This window comes from Arvicanthis niloticus, chromosome 13 (genome assembly GCF_011762505.2).
Source record: "Arvicanthis niloticus isolate mArvNil1 chromosome 13, mArvNil1.pat.X, whole genome shotgun sequence".
NCBI lineage: Eukaryota > Metazoa > Chordata > Mammalia > Rodentia > Muridae > Arvicanthis > Arvicanthis niloticus.
Window position 1 is genome coordinate 50,388,081 of NC_047670.1, and position 6,382 is coordinate 50,394,462.

At 44.6% G+C, this 6,382-nt stretch overlaps 1 pseudogene; it reads left to right on the plus strand.

The window, feature by feature from the left end:
* The first annotated feature begins 929 nt into the window (after positions 1–929).
* LOC143434103 (glyceraldehyde-3-phosphate dehydrogenase pseudogene) lies at positions 930–3,856 on the plus strand (annotated as a pseudogene).
* Positions 3,857–6,382: the final 2,526 nt, after the last annotated feature.

The window sequence follows — 6,382 nt, forward strand, 5'->3', positions numbered from 1 at the left end:
ACTTTTAGGGAGGGGTGCAAAGACTGATGCTCTGCTGCATCCTCCTGTTCTCAGCCTTACCCCAACCCTGGACCTGATGAGGAAAGTGGTGTCACAGAGGTACACTGCCTTGGAGGCCATTGGTGATGCCCTGCCCTCATGATGGACTTTGAACTCCATCTGTTGGTCAAAACCCAGTAGATTCTAAATTTTCCTGCCCCCCTCCCCGCCACGGAAACCCATAATATTCTTTTGCTGAAGGAATTTAGCAATGTCTTATATCCATATCCTTATGTCTTATATCCATAGATTCGTGTCTAATTCAGCCCTCATCAGGAAATCTTTTTCTTGCAGTAGATGGGAACTAACACAGGGATACCCACAGCTGGGCAGTGTGCAGAGAGTGAGAGACTTTGGAGCACTCAGTCCTCCCCTCATGGCTCAGAGATGTATGTGGAAAGATTGAAGGAGCCAGAGGGGATGGATGAATCCAAGGAAGAACTGATACACATGAATTCACAGAGACGGTCACAGCACACATAAAGTGTCAATCAGATGAGGCCTCAGCACTAAGGAGAGAAAGTGGACATGGGCTCCCACCCCTAGCCAAGAAACTATCTGTTGTTGATAATAGATGGAAAAGGGAAAACCTGTTTTCTCCAGTGGAGTCTCACGGGGTTTGTTAGCCACACATCAGTGCATGCCCTGTGCTCAGGAGTTGTTGGCCACCCTCAAACTCCATGGCATTTTTTGTGGCTTCTCATCTCATTCTGCTTTGTTGGGCTGTAGCGTTCATATTGGTCTTTTGCTTGTTTATTTTGATTTCCCTTTGTGTGTGTGTGTTTTCATGGTGGTATTTATGTATCATTTTTATTATTGTTTTGTTCATTGTTGTCTTTTAAGAGAGAGAAAGAACATAAAGTTGGGTGTTTAGGGAGGTGGGGAGGATCTTGGAGGAGTTGTAGGAGAGGAAGTGTGACCAAATGATACCATTTGAAAAATTCTTTTTTTTTTTTTTTTCAGTTAAAAAAAGAGCAGCTTGAAAAATGGAATTTCTCAGAAGCAAGGTACGGTCTGAAAAAAACATGTTCACACAGTGTGCAAGACCTAGGGCAAGTGTCTACTCCTCTGTGTTCCAGAGACAGCTGCATCTTCTCATGCAGTGCCAGCCGCGTCCCGTAGACACGATGGTGAAAGTCAGTGTGAATGGATTTGCCCGTATTGGGCACTTGGTTACCAGGGCTGCCTTCTGCTCTGCAGCTGGCAAAGTGGAGATTGTTGCCATCAATGACCCTTTCATTGACCTCAACTACATGTTCCAGTCTGATTCCACCCATGGCAAGTTCAACGGCACAGTCAAGGCTGAGAGTGGGAAGCTCGTCATCAACAGGAAGCCCATCACCATCTTCCAGGGGCGAGATCCCACTAACATCAAATGGGGTAATGCTGGTGCTGAGTATGTCATGGAGTCTACTGATATCTTCACCACCATGGAGAAGGCTGGGGCTCACTTGAAGGGTGGGTCCAAAAGGGTTATCTCCTCCCCTTTTGCCAATGTCCCATATTTGTGGTGGGTGTGAACCATGAGAAATATGACAACTCACTCAAGATTGTCAGCAATGCATCCTGCACCACCAACTGCTTAGCCCCCCTGGCCAAGGTCATCCAAGACAACTTTGGTATCATGGAAGGGCTCATGACCACTGTCCATGCCATCACTGACACTCAGAAGACTGTGGTGTATAGCCATGTGGCTGCCCAGAACATCATCCCTGCATCCAGTGGTGTTGCCAAGGCTGTGGGCAAGGTCATCCCAGAGCTGAACAGGAAGCTCACTGGCATGGCCTTTCATGTTCCTACCTCCAATGTATCTGTCATGGATCTGGCATCCCTTCTGGAGAAACCTGCCAAGTATGATGACATCAAGAAGGTGGTGGTGAAGCAGGAATCTAAGGGCCCACTGAAGTGCATCCTGGGCTACACTGAGGACTAGGTTGTCTCCTGTGACTTCAACAGTATCTCTCACTCCTCCACCTTTGATGCTGGGGCTGGCATTGCTCTCAGTGACAACTTTGTAAAGCACATTTCCTGGTATGATAATGAGTACAGCTACAGCAACAGGGTCATGGACCTCATGGCCTACATGGCCTCCAAGGAGTAAGAAACCCTGGACCACCCACCCCAGCAAGGACACAAGAGTTAGAGAGAGGCCCTCGGTTGCTGAGGAGTCCCTGTCTCAACTTGGCCCTCAACACTGAGCATCTCCTCACAATTTACACCAGATCCCCTAATAACAGGAGAGGAGAACTTTATTGATCTTGAATACCATCAATAAAGTTCTCTGCACCCACAAGACACACACACACACACACACACACACACACACACTCACCCTAGGGCAAGGTATAGTCTGAGCTCATGAGGTGTGTGGGGCACAGAAGCTAACAGGTAAAGTCAGTAAAAGGTTGTGGGTAACCACCCTTCTGCCTGTGACCTCAGGAGGTAGATCTCTGAGATTAGGTAGCTCTCTAGGGCTCTGAAGAGAAGCTCAGAAGAAGGGTGCCTGTAGAACTTTCCAGGTAACTTAGGGATGAAAAGGGAAGAGGGACTGAGGCTCTAGGAGTCTCAGAATCTTCATTTCTCAATGCTCAGGGCTATAATCTTGCTCTGGGTCAGCCTATCCAGTTGTGCTCACTTTTGACAGAGAGCTGGGTAGATCTGGGAGGGCTGGGGGTAAAGTCAAACTTAGCCTGATGTTCTTGCCTCTGAGATACAATCAGGTTTCTCCAGTGTCCTTCCAGAAGAGCTAGGGCTTGTCAAAGGGTAAGGGAGCCTGTGCCCAGTGGCAGGGTAGCCTGAGGGTTTCTGGAGGACTCCTAGGCTCTCTTTGGTCCTGGCTCCTCCTGTCTCATTGATCAGTGTCCTTGCTCAGCCTGTGTCCTTCTAGCCCACCCTTGTACCTTCCCTTTAGGGACAGGTTTGGTCCAAGTTGCTGAAGAGAGGCACCTGTGGAAAGAGGACTGAGCCCTTAAGCCGTACTTCAGGTTCTGCTGGATAAAGGCTCTGGCCCCAGGGAGGATTGCTGCTTTGTGGTGATGAGAACTGGGCACTCCAGGATTAGGAGGAGAATACACAGCAGCTCTCCAACCAGTGCCTTCTACTTGAGAATCTTGATTAGGATGGGCAGGGAACAGAGATGTATGCTTGTCTCCGATATGATGGGGATAGGATTGACAGGCTGGTGACATATGGTCCCTGAAAAAATTCACCAAGACAAAAAGGCAGAAGTTAAAGGTTATGTTAGAGACACTGGCACAGTTTCTATAAGCTGAGTGCAAAGGCATTTCGAGGTGTTGATTTTGCTGGATGCAGGGTTCTACCAAGCAATTGGATGGAATTTGAATGTCTCAGTGCCTTGGTTGTATCGATCTTCTAGGGATAGACACATGTGGAGCTAGGATCTGGATAGATACCTCCTGATCTTGCTGAGGAGTGAGGACTGTTTCCTCTCAGAATTGGCTATCTGAGTAAAGCAGCCATTAGGGGGTCACACTTCTGAGAGTCTGAGTTACTAAGAGTGGACTTCTTTACAGTGGTGTCAGGATGCCCTGAGACAGATGGCAGCAGGACTTGCTCAGGTTAACTGTGACAGGGCACCACACCTTAGTAGGCCCCAGACCTTATCATGACTGACCCCATGATTAAGTACTGTTCAGGCTATAAAACTCAGCATATAGACAGTAGCATCTGCCAACACTAAAACAAAGGCCTAATCTATCAAAGTCCATAGTTCAGAGAAAGTCTCTAAGTATACTAACTTGTCTTTTAGTTTCTGTAATTCTGCTTCTGGCTAACTGTTCTCATTACCTGAAGTGTGTTGATCTGGAACATGGTTTTTATGCTTAAAAGCTCACCCTGAGAAAGGCTCAGTGCTACACTGATGTCCTGAACACCCAGTGTAGCTACCAGCTGGCTAATAAAGACTTTATATTTGCTTAAACCAATGTCTGAGTAGTCTTCTCTGGTGAATACCCTACAACATAACTGTCTCTGGCCCTGCTCTAAGATGCAGTATATTTATTTGTCAGACTTCTCTATGGGAACAGAACTGATAGAATGAACACATATATGAATTTATTAGAGTGACCTACAGGCTATGCTTTGGCTAGCCCCATAATGGTTGTTTCCCAGTGGAAAGGCCAACAGTCTGGTAGTTTTCCAGTTCCTGAGGCTAGATGTCTCAGTTGGTCTCCTGTGTATTTTGGAATCCTAAAGAAGTAGGTTCGGATACCAGCAAATTAATGCATCAGCAACTGGGTAAATGAATTTGCCGTGGAGGGTCTTCCCACCTCTTCTGGGAGCTTCTCAGCCTAAAGGGAGAAAAGATGGGCAACAGAGTAGGACTCTGGTGTAGCTTTAAAGTCTGAGGGTCTCCGGATATTTTAACTCTCTATACTGAAATGCTGCTGATAATTTCTGAAAAGTTCTAAAACCTTTCTTGCTCTTTTTGAGGGTAAAAAGCTGCTGACTTAGGTGATTGACACCTGTAGAATGACAGAGGGGGTGAAGTGGGGGGCGGTGTTTAAGTAATGTGACCTTTGTTCTATCTCCTCAGGAACTGAAGGGCTCTAACTTTCGGCTTGAAGTTGCAGGAAGAAAAAGGAACACTTTGAAAAGTGATTATAGCATTTATTACTAAGTTGTTAAAAGTTTCCTAATGAAAGCTATCTAAGAAAAGGGGGGGAAACCGGGAAGATCCTAAGCAGGGCAAGGGAAAAATTCTTCTGGCTTCTTCTCTTTGTCTAAGAAGTGTTCTGTCCAAAAAGTTCTCCTCAGCTCAGTTCTTCTCACTCTTCTCCTTGTCCTCAGCATGTAAAACATCTTTCAGGATACGTGATCACATGGTAAAAAGTTCACCACAAGTTTACACAAATTCAAATCATAAACCGAAAAAGAAGTTTACAACAGAGAATGTTTACATGCCTCTCTATTAGGAGTAATTATCTGGCTAAACAGTCATCAACTGTCACAGTTCCACAAGTTCATTAAAAGTTAAAAAACATAACTAAGTTATTAGTGAAGGTTTGCATAGATAAACCCAGTCAATATTTTTTTAAAGATTTATTTATTTTATTTATATGATTGCACTGTTGCTGTCTTCAGACACACCAGAGGAGGGCATCAGATCTGATTACAGATTTTTGTGAGCCACCATGTGGTTGCTGGGAATTGAACTCAGGACCTCTGGAAGAGCAATCAATGCTCTTAACCACTGAGCCATCTCTCTAGCCCCTCAGTCAATATTTATCTCCTGTCCTAGCACCTATAATAAATTGTTAGTTCTTTTTTTTTATAACCTTTGATTAATTCTTTTACAACCTCTTGGAATGTGCTCTGAGTGGTAGAAAGTCTGGTTACTATCTAAGAGGCAATTAACTGGTGACACATGGGAAACTGACAGAGTTCTCACTGCAGTTTCAACATATCAGAAAAGGATCTAATAGCAGTCCCACTATAAAAGAGCTTAGTAATCACAGATATAATTTAGGAATTCTTAAAAGATCATCATTAAGAATTAAGAAGTCATCTCTTTGTCTATGTGCATCACTACAAGACAGTACATCTTTGTAGATCTACAGAGATCTGCTCAAAAGGGGTGGGCTAATACCTAGTGATTGTTATATATGTTTAATAATAACAGGAAAAGCATACTAACAGCAGGAATATTTCCTAAAATGATTTTCTCCTGGGCTTTGCCTGTCGGAGTTTCTTCGTAAATGTAACCTAAAGCAAAGTCATTTCAGGGAGATCACCTGCTAGTAGCTTGTCCTGTAATGGCTCCTGACACCCCTCAAATGATCCAATTGAGAAAATCCCTCAGAGGCATGCCTAGCTGTTTGGGTTTTAGTTGATTACAGATGTAGTCAAGATGACAACCAAGATTAGGATATCCTAGTCCTGAAACTAGTCACCTTGGACTTGAGAAACACCAGCACTAGTCCACCAGTGTCGTAATGACAAAGATCTGAACCTATCCCCAAACGAGGACAAGGATGTGTGCTAGACCTGAAGTCATAATACGGGGACCAGCTTGTTGCCTTGAGACATGACAGTAATAACTTATTCCTGATGAGGCAAGATGAAAAAGATAAATTCAATTATGGGGATCTGGGGAGAGAAAGGAACCCTTAACTCAGAAGTATGGTAGGAGCCTCTCAACAGTTAAAAGCACTGGCTGCTCTTGCAGAGGACCTGGGTTCAGTTTCCAGCACACATGTGGCAGTTTACAAATAATTGTCTGTAACTCCAGTTTCAGTTCTGGCCTCCTCAGACACATGCACACAGTACACATACATACATGCAGACAAACATTCCTACACATGAAATAAAATAAACCTTTCTT